This window comes from Acartia tonsa, chromosome 7, assembly GCF_053477335.1.
Source record: "Acartia tonsa isolate MP-2025a chromosome 7, ASM5347733v1, whole genome shotgun sequence".
In the NCBI taxonomy this organism is placed as follows: Eukaryota; Metazoa; Arthropoda; class Copepoda; order Calanoida; family Acartiidae; genus Acartia; species Acartia tonsa.
The window spans coordinates 50,124,822-50,139,507 of NC_137266.1; positions in this window are offsets into that span (position 1 = coordinate 50,124,822).

Here is a 14,686-nt window from a genome sequence, read left to right on the forward strand (position 1 = left end):
TTTCCTATCACCAGTTCCGTCTGCTGAATCTTCATCCTCGCGGTCGTATTTGGAATTTCTGAAAAAATATGGAGGATGTAATTAAGAGAATTTCTACAAAATCCAAGTTATATTTAGAGGTTCAAAATAAACACAGAGTACAGAGGGAAGCATTAAGAGTTACAGACGTTTGTTATGCTTTCTTTAATATTGTAAAAACTGACGTGTCCAAGAAATTACAGTCTTTCTATGGAGGGCCTTTTATTGTGGTTAAGAAATTTTCAGATGCATTGTATGAGTTGGCACCTTTTGGGAATAATCCCATCAAGAAAAATCAGGTTGTAGCTAGGGATAAAATTCGAAAAATTCATGCTCGAACGGAAGTTCTAGGGGAGGAGGTTAATTTTAACGTTTTTCCTTTACCTGAAATTTGTCCGTCCGATGAGATATTTTTGGAGGTTGACAATATGCCTGTAGAGAAAGAAACTGTAGAGGAGAGAGAGAGTGAAGATGTTGTGTATTTGTCATCTGAAAATGATGGTTTTGAGTTGGCAGAGGAAAGACAGAGTGACGAGATTCAGGAGAAGGAGAGTGAGGTTGAGGTTGATAATGACAGAGTTTCAGAGAATGAGAATAGAGAAATTATACCTGTAGGTGAAGGAGTAGAGGTGGGAGTGACAGATGAATCTGTGGTGCCTGCTCCTGTAGCTGAGGGTAATTTTGACGAGGTTGAGCTTCCATCGGAACAATCGTTTTTGACTACGGCGCCGCCACAATCTTCACCTGAAAAATTAGTTACAATTAAGAAAAGTGGATCACGGGTGGCGAAATATTTATGGGACACTGGGAGGAGGTTAAGATCTCAGGTAGGGGGTCCTGTGGTACATGTTCAGATAGGAACTCGAGGACGGAGAAAGTAAGGAAAGGAGAGCTGATAATAATTATTTTTGAGAAAAAAAAAAAAATATTATTAAAATACATATAAATATTTTAAAAAAATATATTATAATAAGAGTTCATGAATTGTTATTTGATTATTTTAATAACAAATATGTGCTGACAAAGCTAGTAGGTAGAAAGTTGCCCTGCAATGAAAGGCTAAATCAGTTGATATTTGCGGGTGAATTGGTGAACAGTTATCAGCTAATAATGTCTGGTCATAATAATAAATTTAAATCAGGTAAATATTTTTTAATTTGGGGATTGTGTTTGTTACCTTGTGGTGCTGATGTGATATCTGTGCAAGTAAAGGAGTGTGTTGGCGACGGTCCTGAGTTGAGGGCTTCAGAATGTACAGTATTTGGTCAGCATGAGTTTAATGGAACAGTCAGCGGTCATCTGTTAAAAAAAGTTGGAGTGAGATTTTTGCCCGCGGTACAATGTCACGTCGACAGAACGGTTCACACCTGGTATTGCGGCAAATATAGCCATCTACATTTAGGGGCACCAGCTGTTGTTAGTAGTGATGAGTTAATTTCTAGTGAAGATTGTAAAAGGATGGAGGAACAGAGGGTGTTAGACATAGATGGACGACGGTTGCCTGTAGCGTTTTATGACCGGTCACTGACTTATTTCATAAATGGTAGCATCCTGTATGATGATATGATGACGTATGGGATTGACCCTCAGTGCAGAGGAGATGGTATTTATTTAAATAATACCTTTGTGCCTAATACTTTTCAAGAGGTTCAGATTACAAGTTATTTGAAAAATATACAAATTTCAATGTTACCTGATAATAGTTGTTTTCTTGAGGACCAGTTCATTGGGGCACACTGTCTGGAGTCTGATCTGCGGCTTGGGCTTGATCGAGTGATAGTTCACAATAGATCACAGGAAGATAGACGTTATTTTAGTTATTTTCGGACTGTTGAAATTGTGAATTTAACTTTGTTTACATTTTCTAATATGGCGGATGATGCTAATAATCAGGGTGGCCAAAGTTGGTTGGCGATTTCTCCACAGTTTTCGTTGGGATTAAAACTGGGGAAAAAAGTGGAGTTTTCTGACTTTCTGACTGATTTGCATTATTTTCATACCAACGTTCCTGATGTAGTTTTGTGGATTACAACTGCTAAAAAGAATTTCTTTCCTTGGATGCGAAAAAAAGAGGAGGATGGTGCTTTATTATTACAGTTAACTTCTTCCTATCATCAAGTGGAAAGGATTTTACAGGCAGAACAGGGGTGTTGGGAGAATAATTTGTTTCATTCCAACATCAAGCAAGTCGGAAATTTGTTGGTACAACATCTGGGGGAGATGGAGCTTGTGTCTGTATGTAAAAAAAGATGGTTGAATGTGACTATAGGAGCAGATTTGCCGTGTTATCTTGGTCATTTTTCTCTGTTTATGGATGATAGAATTGTTGCTGTAGAACCATTCACAAGATTAGTTAAAAATGTTTCCTTGTTGATGGTTGTCGAGTGTAGGAAAAATCCAGTATTCGTGAGAGTTAAACCTGGATTATATCTAGGCAATAAGGGGGCTGGAATGCAGCTGGTTCAGACTAAACGGTTGGAGGATAGTTGGTTGAAGGTACCATTGAATTTTGAGCATCTGCTGGATAAGGGAGAGAAAGGACAGGTGTTGGAGTCTGTGGAAGAGGCTAAACTTTCGGAATTGGCTGCTAATTCAAATGCGTTTGTTGTAGAGGTGACAGAAGATTGGTTTGTACATTTGTATAATTCCTCAATTGATTGGTTGACTAATAGTTGGCAGCATTTTGTTATGGCGGTGATGGGTGCTGCTGGGGTGGTTATTGGATTGCTGTGTGTTGGTTGTCTAGGCAGACTGTGTAATTGCGTCAAATTTTCGCGTTATCGGGAAAACAGTAATTAAAATTTGGCATCCCTGATAAATATAATTTATGTAAAGTATTTCGTTTTGAATGTCGTCTTATATATGAAAAATGTTAAAATATTAAAATATTAAAATGTTAATATTTAATTATTGATTATTATCAGGAAATGGAGATGGAAACGAAAGGCGGTATCAGCGGCCGTCTGCCCCACCTCGGCGGGAGGAGCGTGAACCGTCTGTTGAGATGTTGGAAGCTGGCAGATCTAATCGGCGGCATGTTGTGTATAGAAGAGATGACAGGAGGCAGTATGATGTAGAATCCCCCAGGTATGAGCCTGGATATGATGATGAGGACGATGTTGGCAACGTGAGTCTTGAAGTTGAGCTTGATTCCAGGGATCGTCTGCCCAGTGATCAGAGTGGTTCGGAGATAGACAGTTGGACTGAGCCTACTACGGACAAGCCTGAAAAGGTGGCAGATACTGGTTCTGGTGATGGACGGCGCAGATTTGGTAAGTTTGTGCCAAATCAGGCTGCTGGGTCGGTCAGGTCTAAGGGAGCCAGCAAGGCTTATGATGATGCTGGGGAAGGTACTTCCAGAAGGGGAGCCAGCAATGCTTATAATGATGCTGGGGAAGGTACTTCCAGAAGGGGCGTGGTCAAGCGGCCTGCTGGAGCAGATTCTCTTGGGCCTAAACAAAAGAGGGAGTTACCAGATTTACGTGCTGAGGTTGAGAGAAATAAGGCTGAGCGCAAGAATGACAAACGTGGCTTGGCGCCGCTCAGTGATGAAGATATAGGTAAAATCAGTAATTCTGTTGCTGTGACTCTAAAGCCTATGATTGAGGAAAAAATTCGTGAAGCTGTAAGAGAATCAGTCAAAAGTTTGAACACTGCACAGAAACTTTGGCAGACGGACAGTCATAATCGGATTAAAGATATGTTGGCCTCGCATAAGAGGGATCTAATGGACTGTATAAGGAAGGTAGATACAGAGATGCAGCAAATGGTGGCTACTACTGCACAGCAAAAGACTTCTTATATGGTACAAAGTGTACAGACAGCAATGACTGATAATTGGGAAAGTAGTTCAGCCAAGTTGGGACAGCAGGTGAGCCAACAAGTGGAAAGTGTTTTGGCAGGACAGGGAACTAAGGTTCAAGAGGCTATTACTGAGATGGCGAAAAAAGAGGCTGAAGTGCAAAGGCACCTGTCCAATATTTTTAGTGAGCTTAGCGAGATCCGGCGCAGAATAAACAATGACTTACCGGCGGCGTCATATTGGCAGTTGCAGCAGGCTGGAACTTCTGACGGTGCTGGGGCTGGCAACGGAGTGATGATGGTCCCGGGAGGTGTTCAGGTCACTGGTGGCGTTGAGATGGAAGTGGCAATGTCGGCAGATGGGCCAGCGGTTGCTGCAGAGGTGGCTGTTGCGAATGATACCGCCTCAGCGGTAAATGATGCTGTGATGGTGGCTGTAGGAGGGCCTGTAACTGCTGCAGCGAGTAATGCTGTCATAGCGGCAACAGTGGGCGTTTCGGCTGAGGTTGGTGGAGGGGCGCTGAACACTCCTCCTCCAGTGGGTGAAGGAGAGGAAGGACTGGAGGCCGGGGTTAATTTCGATGTAGGTTCACCCAGTGAAGACATTGATCCTAGTTTATTGGATCAACCTGATGGATGGTGAAACCATGCTTAGCTGGATGGTTTCAGAAGGGGGTAAATGTCATATATTTATGTTGTGATGTCATATATTTAAGTTTGCAGACCATATGTTAATTGTTACTCTTAATTGCTCTTTAATTGCTCTCAGAAAGAATAAAGAGAAAATATATTTAAGTCAGTTGATATTGAGAGTCCTAACACAGAACATTATCTGGTTTGGGTTCGAGTCTTTATTAAGACCAATACAGCTATTTACAGACATCCTACTACTTTAGATAGTTTGCATAGGCAGATATTCTACCCCTTCAAAGTGCATAGTTAATTAATACGTTGTATTAATTAAACAGACAGTCATCCTGTTGTTTGGTGTCCTGATATACAGACAGACATCCTGCTACTTCAGAACTATCCAGCTTTGAATAATCAGTAGTTTTGACTTATTAACATATTTAATCATTTCTAAATATAGTATCAATATATAATCTTATTTACTCAAAAACTGCATTTAATCCAATTTAATAAATACTTGAAAATCTGTTTGCATTTTGAATTGAACATTAAGTCTACTCTATCATTAGCTTATGCTGTTTGTCTGTATCACACTAGAGACTTCAACGCAACATTATAAAGAGGGATCGTAGAGACTTAAGCCAAAAAAAACATCATTGTGCCACTAGATTCCTCTAGGGGCGTAGCCGCTAGTATTTTTACACACAAGGACTAAAATATTAAATTGGTTAGCAAGACAAACAATAAAGTTGTCTAATTACTTTATAACAGTTTCATAATTTTTGTCAGTTCTTAAAAATAGTAGATCTATATAAAATCCTTTTTTCTTACAAATAAACACTTTTAGATGAATAATATATCACAAATATAATAAAAGAATTTGATAATTATAATTAGATAAATATAAAAAAGATTTTATTTTTTTTATTGTTTATGTATTATTTGTAATTTAATTTTAAATAACTTGCTCTTTATTTCGGAAAATACTTATAAATTCTTTAACCCTGTCTAACAATACTAAATGAAAAAAACTATTGTTTGTAGATTAATCAAACTTTTCGAGTCTTTTTATTTTAAATTGAAAAATATTTACATAAGATTACAGATAACTAAGAATAACTGAAATTTTTTTTGTATTTTCCTTCTGAATTCAAAAATAGAATTTTAATTACATGTTTTATTAATAAACATGTAATATTACAATTTGATGACAAAAAAAGGCAGGGAGGCAGGGAGGGCGCATTAGGTTCGTTAAGTTGAGTGTTCAAACGTTTCAACAACATCTACATAGGAGATTTGTGTATCATAATAAGAGATGTACCTCAATTTATCGAACATTGCCATATGCCTTAAGATCCCTCAATAAAAAGGCTCGGCAAATGCGCACCAGTTACCCGGAAAATCTGCGTTTTATATCTTGTAAAATCAACTGGTTCTAAATATGTTTCTTACACGGCAATCTATCCAATCGTTAAATAGAAAAATAAAAAACATTAGTTAATTACATTAGTTTATTTCTTTGTTGATTTGCATTATTCGCTCCCTTTACCCATCCTCGCTAAAAAAATCTCGGAAAGTAGAAAAAAAAGGAATTATACGTTTTATGACCAAACTTTAGAAATGGAATTTCTCACAACACAAATGATAAATTGTTGCCGGGAAAAATGAGAAAATTTTATGACATCATCATATTTGTGTTTTATAACAGTTCCTAGCTTCATTTTAGTTTATAATTCAGGTATTAAGCTATAGAGGTTTAGTTTGATACAAAGAAATTAAGCAAGACCGAAAACGGTCATAGATTTAAATAACATAATTATACATATTAGAGAGAGAGAGAGAGAGAGAGAGAGAGAGACAGAGAGAGAGAGAGAGAGAGAGAGAAAGAGAGAGAGAGAGAAAGAGAGAAAGAGTGACACAAAGAGAGAGAGAGGGAGAGAGATAAAAGGAATTGGAAAAAGGGAGTCGAATATTTTTTTATATTTAAACTTTCCCGAACTTCCTATCAATTGGGAACCCAGTTATAGTGTCGGACTGATTATGACGTAACAAAAAAAATTAGCCAATGAGAGGCCACTATGAATTTTACCATTGGTCAATAATGTCCTCTCATTGGCTAATTTTTTTTGTTACGTCATAATCAGTCCGACACTATTACTGGGTTCTATCAATTGGAAATTAAAAAGTGTAATATACTTTGTATTACTATGTAATATAAACTCTAATTGCCCATAATCTAAGAACGCTCTAATAGTGGTATATAACATAGGCCCTATATCCGACAATGTCAATATAATGACTTAGGACTTCTAAAGTAGGTATACAGTTCCTTATATTTTAGCCAATTTATAACCAATAAAGTATTTTTAATTTCCTTATGATTTTTCGCAAATAAAATTTATCAACCCCAATGAAGTTTTTTTGGTTGCTAACCCCTAACAATATTTCAAAATTGAATCCTTGTGGTTAAGATGATAAATGAAAATTACTTTTAATTTTTCGAAGTATAGAAATAATCCTCTATATTCTAATAACTTTGTAAGTCTAACCCTTTGGCCCAAACCATTGATGTCGTCATCAGGAAAGAACTTTTGGCTGTTTCCTTAAATATTTTAATCCTAAAATCACATGAGAATATTATTAGATCATAATCAATATTGTTATGTGATTCTAGATAACTCTTTTTGTAGAACCAGTCTTTGGATAGTTTTCCGCACCCTAGAATTTCATGATTTCATGACGGATTTGCGGATTTTCTCCAAATTTGGCTGCTCGATCCTTAAACGTATCAGATTGAACAGGAATGGGGGGGGGGGGGTGGACACTGGGGTGTTTATTGCACTAGTCCCCAAAGTTTTATAATAACGTTTTCTTACTTGTTGGCTTTACTACTTTGGGGACTTTTAATAAATTTTGATTGTTTGGTTTTTTGAAATCAAGTGTCCAAACATTAAAACAATTAATTGTAATCTACAGAAGGGATATTTTTTTCTATTAACATTGGGGATGTAAATCAATTTATCAGCCATTTTCTTATCCCTTTAGATCTTATTCGTTTGCTTTAGGGAATTTTGTTTAATTTATATTGGTTGGTTCATTAAGTTGAGCGTCTAAACATTTAGACCACTAATTGTAATCTCCAGAAACTGCTAGTCTTAAAGTAATCATAACCTTCCCCTCTACGAAAACACTTAGTGACAAAAAAAAGGCCATTTGGTAATACAATAGTCACAAAGCTGTATAGCAATACTTTATTTCTTTTAAGTATTGGACTATTTATATAATACAAATCAAATTTTGACAGACTCATTTTAGAATTAAAAGTATATTGTATATGTTGATTGTTAAATGTAAATTTCTGTATAAAAATTTAACTGTTATTTGCTTTCCTTTAGTTTTTAAAACACCAATGGGCTCTTTTTAAACTAGTCCTCAACATTTTTTATAACGTTTTCTTATTTCTTGGCACAATAACTTAAGGGACTTTACTTGAATTTTAATTGGTTGTTTTATTAGGTTGAGTGTCCAAACCTTTCAATCACTGATTGTAATCTACAGAAGGGATAATTTCGCGTACCATCATTGGCGATGTACATCAATTTATCGGCCATTGTCTTATCCCTTTAGATCCCTGCCAGAATAGGCAATCTGGCAATTTATCTACAAGAAGTTGATTTTGTTGTTATTTTGGATATTGAACAAGTGGGATGACAGGGTAATCCCTATAATATCTATAATACAAAGTAGAACGATGTCTGTCTGTCCGTCTGTCTGACTGAAGCTTAGGATCCTGGTAAACGCTTGGTTCTACTCTTCAGAGAATATACACACTGGTCCTGTAGTAGTTTAAGGCTATTTTCTCTGGGGGTGGCACACATCAACATCCCAAAAAAGAAGATACCTTACAAATTACGTTCGAATGTTTCTATACAAGAAGGTGACTTTCAATTACCTCTTGGGATGAAGCCCCTGGTGGCTAGGGGCGAAGTCGCTAGTTTTGAATATTGAACAAGTGGGATGACAGGGTAATCCCTATAATCGTTGATTTTAAAAATTCCATACACAAGCAGAGGCGCTGTAACACTTTTATACATCACTAGCGGCTTCGCCCCTAGTCTCTAGGGGCTTTGCCCCAAGAGGTGATAAAAAAAATTAAGGCGAAATTCGTTAAAGGACCAAGGAAATCTTAAGCAAAAAAAATTGGGGGGGATTTTTTTTGTTTTTGGGGGGTTGGGGGTGTCCCATCCCCCAAGAAAATAGCTTAAAACCACCACAGGACCAATAGGTATATACCCTGAAGAGTAGAATCCGATCGGTTCAGTGGTTACCGACATCTTAAGGGACAGACAGACAGACAGACAGACGGACAGACAGACATCGTTCTACTTTGTATTATAGATAGCTTGTTTATGGTAAGTTTTAAAGAAAACCATTAGATTACATGGTCTTTGTTTGGTCCTGTGAAATAAAAAATCGCACCTGTTCTGAGCTAAAACATTCCCCCGACATTAATATGAACACCGAGCGTCAAGTTTTAATATACAATCTAGCTCTAAGTTATTTACTTCTTTAGATTACAAAATGTTCAATAAACAAGAAAATATAGTAAAGACGTATTGTGTAATTATGATTAATGTTTCTACTCCTGCTAATCCTTACTAAAAGTGTTTTTACAGTTTGATGATAAAAATAAACATCTTTTCTTATCATAAACCACATGTAAATACAAGGATAAATTATTTACAGGTAGTTTTGCCAATGTATTTATTAATACTTACATCTTACATCAGCTTTTCATGTTTACTAATAAAGTGAACCTTGCAGCGGGATAAAATAACGATCCCCCCCCCCCCATCCTCCCCACTACACCCAATACCCTCCCCTCCTACTTTATTAACAGCCCGACCAATAGATAACTGAGGATATAGCAATCCAAATTGACGACAATTTTTCACCTATCATAATATCCATGTATATTCTACATCCATTGTTTTGCCTAACTTAACCTAAACAAAAAAGTAAAATTTAAGTGTTCTTTAGAAAAGAGTGGAAGAGGTTTTAATAACGATTATTTGATATCATTTACTGGCTTTGATTCTTAGAAATGATAATAAAGTAAATTTTGTAATTGGGTTGTGATCCTTTTTTTTGTGGTTTCCTAACCTTTTTCATATTATCTTGTACAGGCTAAGCTGTTATTATTACATTTTTTTGTATATCTATTAAACTCTTATAAGAACAGCTACTCTTGTTGTTGGTTAGCAAATGTTGATGTTCAAATTTTAAAAATATGGTGTACTGAAAATTGATTGCTAAACGATTATAGCTCTTTAGTATAGGTGTATAACCTAGATAACTACCTTGATCTAGTTTAGAAGACGTTTTTCGTCTACTAATAAATTCCATTCTGTTCTTTAGTATCATCAACTTTGCTGTGTTAACATTCCCGTCGCTATTGCCTGATATTCAAAGACCCAGTTGAAAGTCGGAACGGGGTGGGGACATAGAGTAATTTAACCCCTACATCCCCTATATTGTTTTACTTTAATGTTGTGAGCTTCGCTGTTATGAATGTTGTCATCCTTGTTTTATTATGTATGCATTAAACTCGGATTAAAGGCTTAGGTATTCAGGTCTCGTCTAAAGTAGGTTTTACTGGTAAGTCCGGCCACCCCTTATTTTACCAGGAAGGAAGGGGACACTAGTCCCCAAAGTTTTTGATAAAGTTTACTTATTCGTTGTCTTAACAACTTTAGTGAACTTGTTATGAATTTAAATTTTTTGATTCATTAAGTTGAGTGCCCAAACGTTTCAACAAATAATTTAAATCTACAGAAGAGGGAATTTTGTGTATCATCATTGGGGATGTACATATCAATTTATCGACCATTGTCTTATCCCTTTAGATCACTTTATTTTACACAAACAGTATAGCTACTCTTCGAGCAATTCTGCCAACTGGTCATACTGTTTAACGCGTTTATTTTTAACTTTTTAGCAAGTGGTTGTACAGATTATTGCTTATTGATCAGAAAAGTCTTTACTCGAAAAAAAAAACAGCAATCCATCTATGTAGAATAGCAATACCGACACACTGACAGACCAAGACAAATTGTATATTAGTTGCTAATTGGGATACAGAATATTCAAAAACAAATCAGTCGTCTTTATTGATAGCAGCCGTGAAATTCGCATTTCCCCCAATCAATTCTTGCAAGCATACTAACATTTTGCAGAAGATAAAATAAAAACAAAACAAAAAAAGTTACTGTTTATTCATTTATTAACAAAAAAATAATTTTGACAAGGGGATATTTAATTTAGATTTGTAAATCTCTTCCATAACTGCCAAATTAAATTATAGAGTAGTTTCGCTACCAAAAGTATTATTTTAGTTGTTTTTTGCCTCATTACTCTTTTAACATGAGTATATTTTCTGACTACTGGATGCTTATCCACTATTTTATACCCTTAACACACTGTACATTGTCAGAGAGAGAGGGCAATGGGCTTTTTATTACACTAGTCCCCAAGGTTTTATTATAATGTTTTCTTATTCGTTGGCCTAACAACTTTGGGGGCTTTTAATAAATTTTGATTGGTAGATTTATTAATTTGAATGTCAAAACGTTTTAACCACTACTTTTTATCTAGAAATGGGTAGCGTTGTCTATCATTATTGGGGATGTATATAAATTTATCGGCCATTGTCTTATCCCTTTAGATCCTTGAGGTACAGATGCAAGTCATCCATCAAGGTTTTTTCTAAGCCTTGATTGTCCACACTGGTCAACAAATAGGTTTTTAGGATAGTTTACTATTAGAGATTATTTAGATTGGTAAGGAAAGAATGTAATTTTTAAATAACACTGGTACCTAAAGTCATAAAACAATGTTGTTTTATTCGTTGGCTCAAAAGTTTTGGGTACTTTTATTTGAATTTTGATTTATTAAAAACTGATAATGTCCAAACTTTTTAAACAATTATTTTAATCTGACATATCATTCTCTAAGAAAACGGGCTAATTACCAACTACTTGACAGGACATTTTAAAAAAATGTTTCAAGCTAACCTCAAAACGAATTTTTTGTTTCATATCATTCAAAGGTTTTTTTCATTTTACAAAATCTTTTTCTGTGACTCTAATTGTTGAGTTGCATATATGTCCTGGCAAATAAAACTATTTGTTTAAATGCATACCCTTGTACATATCAGGGAGGGAGGGGATATTGGGCTTTTTATTATTCTAGTCCCCAAAGTTTTACATAATGTTTTCTTATTCGCTGGCTTAATAACTTTGGGGACTTCAATTAAATTTAATTGGTTGGCTCATTAACTTGAGTGTTCAAACGTTTCAACCACTACATAAAGAATAATTTTGTGTATCATTATTGTGGATGTACATCAAATTATTGACCATTGTCTTATCCCTTTATATCCCTGGTACCTGTACAAATATGGGCATGTGAAATACAATAGTCTCATACAGGGTGTTTGGTTTTTAGCTGTGATTCTTGGGACGGTACAATTTTCTATATTCAAGACTTATTTGAATTTGCTCCTCCATGACATGACTGCTATTATTGATTAAAACTTCTAAGTACTTAATGGATATAATGCTTCTTTAATTTTTAATGTTCATTGGTTTGACCTGGGTAAATGGCATATTTACAATTGGGTACAACTAGATTTATTGTTGTATACATATTTGGCAGCATTCCCACAAAAATCAGCAATTAAATATACGAACACATAAACAATTTTGACGAAGAATACATTCTCTGTAATTTTGCAGGGAGTAAGGCGGGGGACAATGAATCGAATATTCAATTTTTAGGAGTCTCAGACTTTAAGTACTGGCTTAAAGGAAATGTGCAAGAATTTAGCAGGTTCTGACGGACTTTGGGTACTAGTTTTTAGTAGCAGACAAAAAAATTTGTTATGCGATGGCTGGTTTTAACAATATTTTTTTCTTCAAAAAATATCATTTAATAGATAAAAATTTTATTGTGATATTGATTAACACAACCTTTACAAATTTCATCAAATTTTCTGGATAAATCTGGATTTCGTGGCCTTTCAGCGAAAACTCTTAAATTGAATTAATTGCCCATTGTCCCCTCCCTACTCCCTGGTAATTTTGCCAGTTAAAAAGATTACAACGTCTCTGACCTTTATGGATGCTGTCCTCCTAATTAAGATTAAAAATACTACCGAGAACAACGAATAAGGGGATTAGGGCTTGCACTTAACAAAAAATTACTGTTTTACAGTAAAATAACATGGCATATAGTTTATATTTTTACTTTTTTCACCCTGTTTGAGCATTGCAATGCAAAATATGTATTCAAAGTGACATTCTTTTTAGAGAGATAGAGGGGACAATGAGCTCTTTATTACACTATAATCCCCAAGTCTAACAACCTTGGGGAATTTTATTGAATTTTGATTGGTTGGTTCGTTTTATTGAGTGTCCAAACGTTTTTACCACAAATTGTAAAGTTTGTGTATCATTCATCATTTGTCTTATCCCTGTAGATCCCTGCCTCCACTTACTATAATAGTTATCGTGGAATAAAGTGTATATAACAAATACAGTGATATGTTTCATAACTCAGAATGGAGAAGGGTTTAAGAAGATTTTTAAAATGTTCCAAAAAATCAGTTTAAAAAAAAGTATCATTGTAATTTTAAAGAATTATGAGATAAGTGACCCAATTTTTGGAGTACTGAAATAATAGATGTAGAATATATGTGGATATATCCGTCAATTTAGTTTGCTAGTTGCCTTGTCATTTATTGGTCAACTCTATCAAACTAGTAGGAAAGGAGGGAATGAGGTAACTGGAGGGGAAGGGGTGAATCGGTATTTTAGCCCGCTGCGTGTTTCACTTTGTTAGTTCTAGTTAGATCCAAGTAATAATAGATCTAATACTGAAATAGAAAGTTACCTATTACTTGAGTTGAGAATTAATCATAAGATTCAGAAAAAAAGATTATTTTATATATGAAAAACTCTAAGCTAAACCTTCCTGAAAGTCATATTTCTTTGTCAAAAATATCATTATTGCCTATGTCTAAACCTGCGTTGCCCTAACTTTGCAGGGCTACTCAAAACACAGAATAACCAAACCTAAAACTACCCTCCTTGGGAATTAAAATGGACTATCTTTGCTAAAATTAGCAAGTCACTGTGGTGCAGTGCAGTCCTACAAATACATCAAATCATGGATAAAGGGATTTGCAATGGACGTATAAATAACATTTCAATTCGGCATTATGAAGTTATTCTATAATATGGGAAGATTGTAACTGTCTTTTCAGTATGGATCCGCTGGATAAGAACCGGTTCCAACCAAACTGAAAAATTATGTACAGCATCGTATTACAGATAATTTTCAACAAATATTTAAATTAAATTAATACCATTGTTGTTATATATTTTGATATCCGAGGAAAGCTGTATATAATACTTAGTGATAAATAACTATTCTCCTATCTCTCCCTGCAAAGCAAATGCATTCACGTTTATTTAATTCCACTTTTTATCAACGCACATAAATATTCAATTGTTTAGTTGCATGCGCATGAATGTGGCAAAACAAAAGAAAATATATTTTGCCATTTACTCTAGTTTAAATTATAGGGTATTGTCTGTTTGATGACATCGCCTCTTAAGGGGCGTTTTTGTCGTATTTTCACATTAGCTTTTGACAGGTTATAGTAGGTTAGGTAAATGTTTATGAATGTCCAGCAGGGTTAGAGCCCCCGCAGGTGCTAGAAATAGAAGAAAATAAGACGAAAAACCCTTTAAGAGGAGTAGTCACGAAAGCGACAATACTAAAACATGCTTTTGTACTGATCAATGAAATGTGAATTATTTTTTTTATGTACATTTAGTGTTTCTATAATTAAACAGTTATGAGTTAAGGATGAGGGAGGGGGGTTGGCTGTGTTCGTTTGACACTCTGATGGAAGGCACAAAAATTAGTTAAAATTATTTAAAACTTGGTTTCTTATTGATTTTTATACAAATTGATAAAAAGATGAAATCTTAAAAATCACTTAAATGAAGAATTATATGAATGCTTCAAACGTTTAATGAATGTGAATCAGATGAAAATATATTATGTAATGATTCTAGAATTTTATGTAATATTCAATTTGTAATTGTATGCTAGAAAAATACTTTTCTCGTATTCATTCGAATCCGGTGGATAGGAACCGGTTCTCATC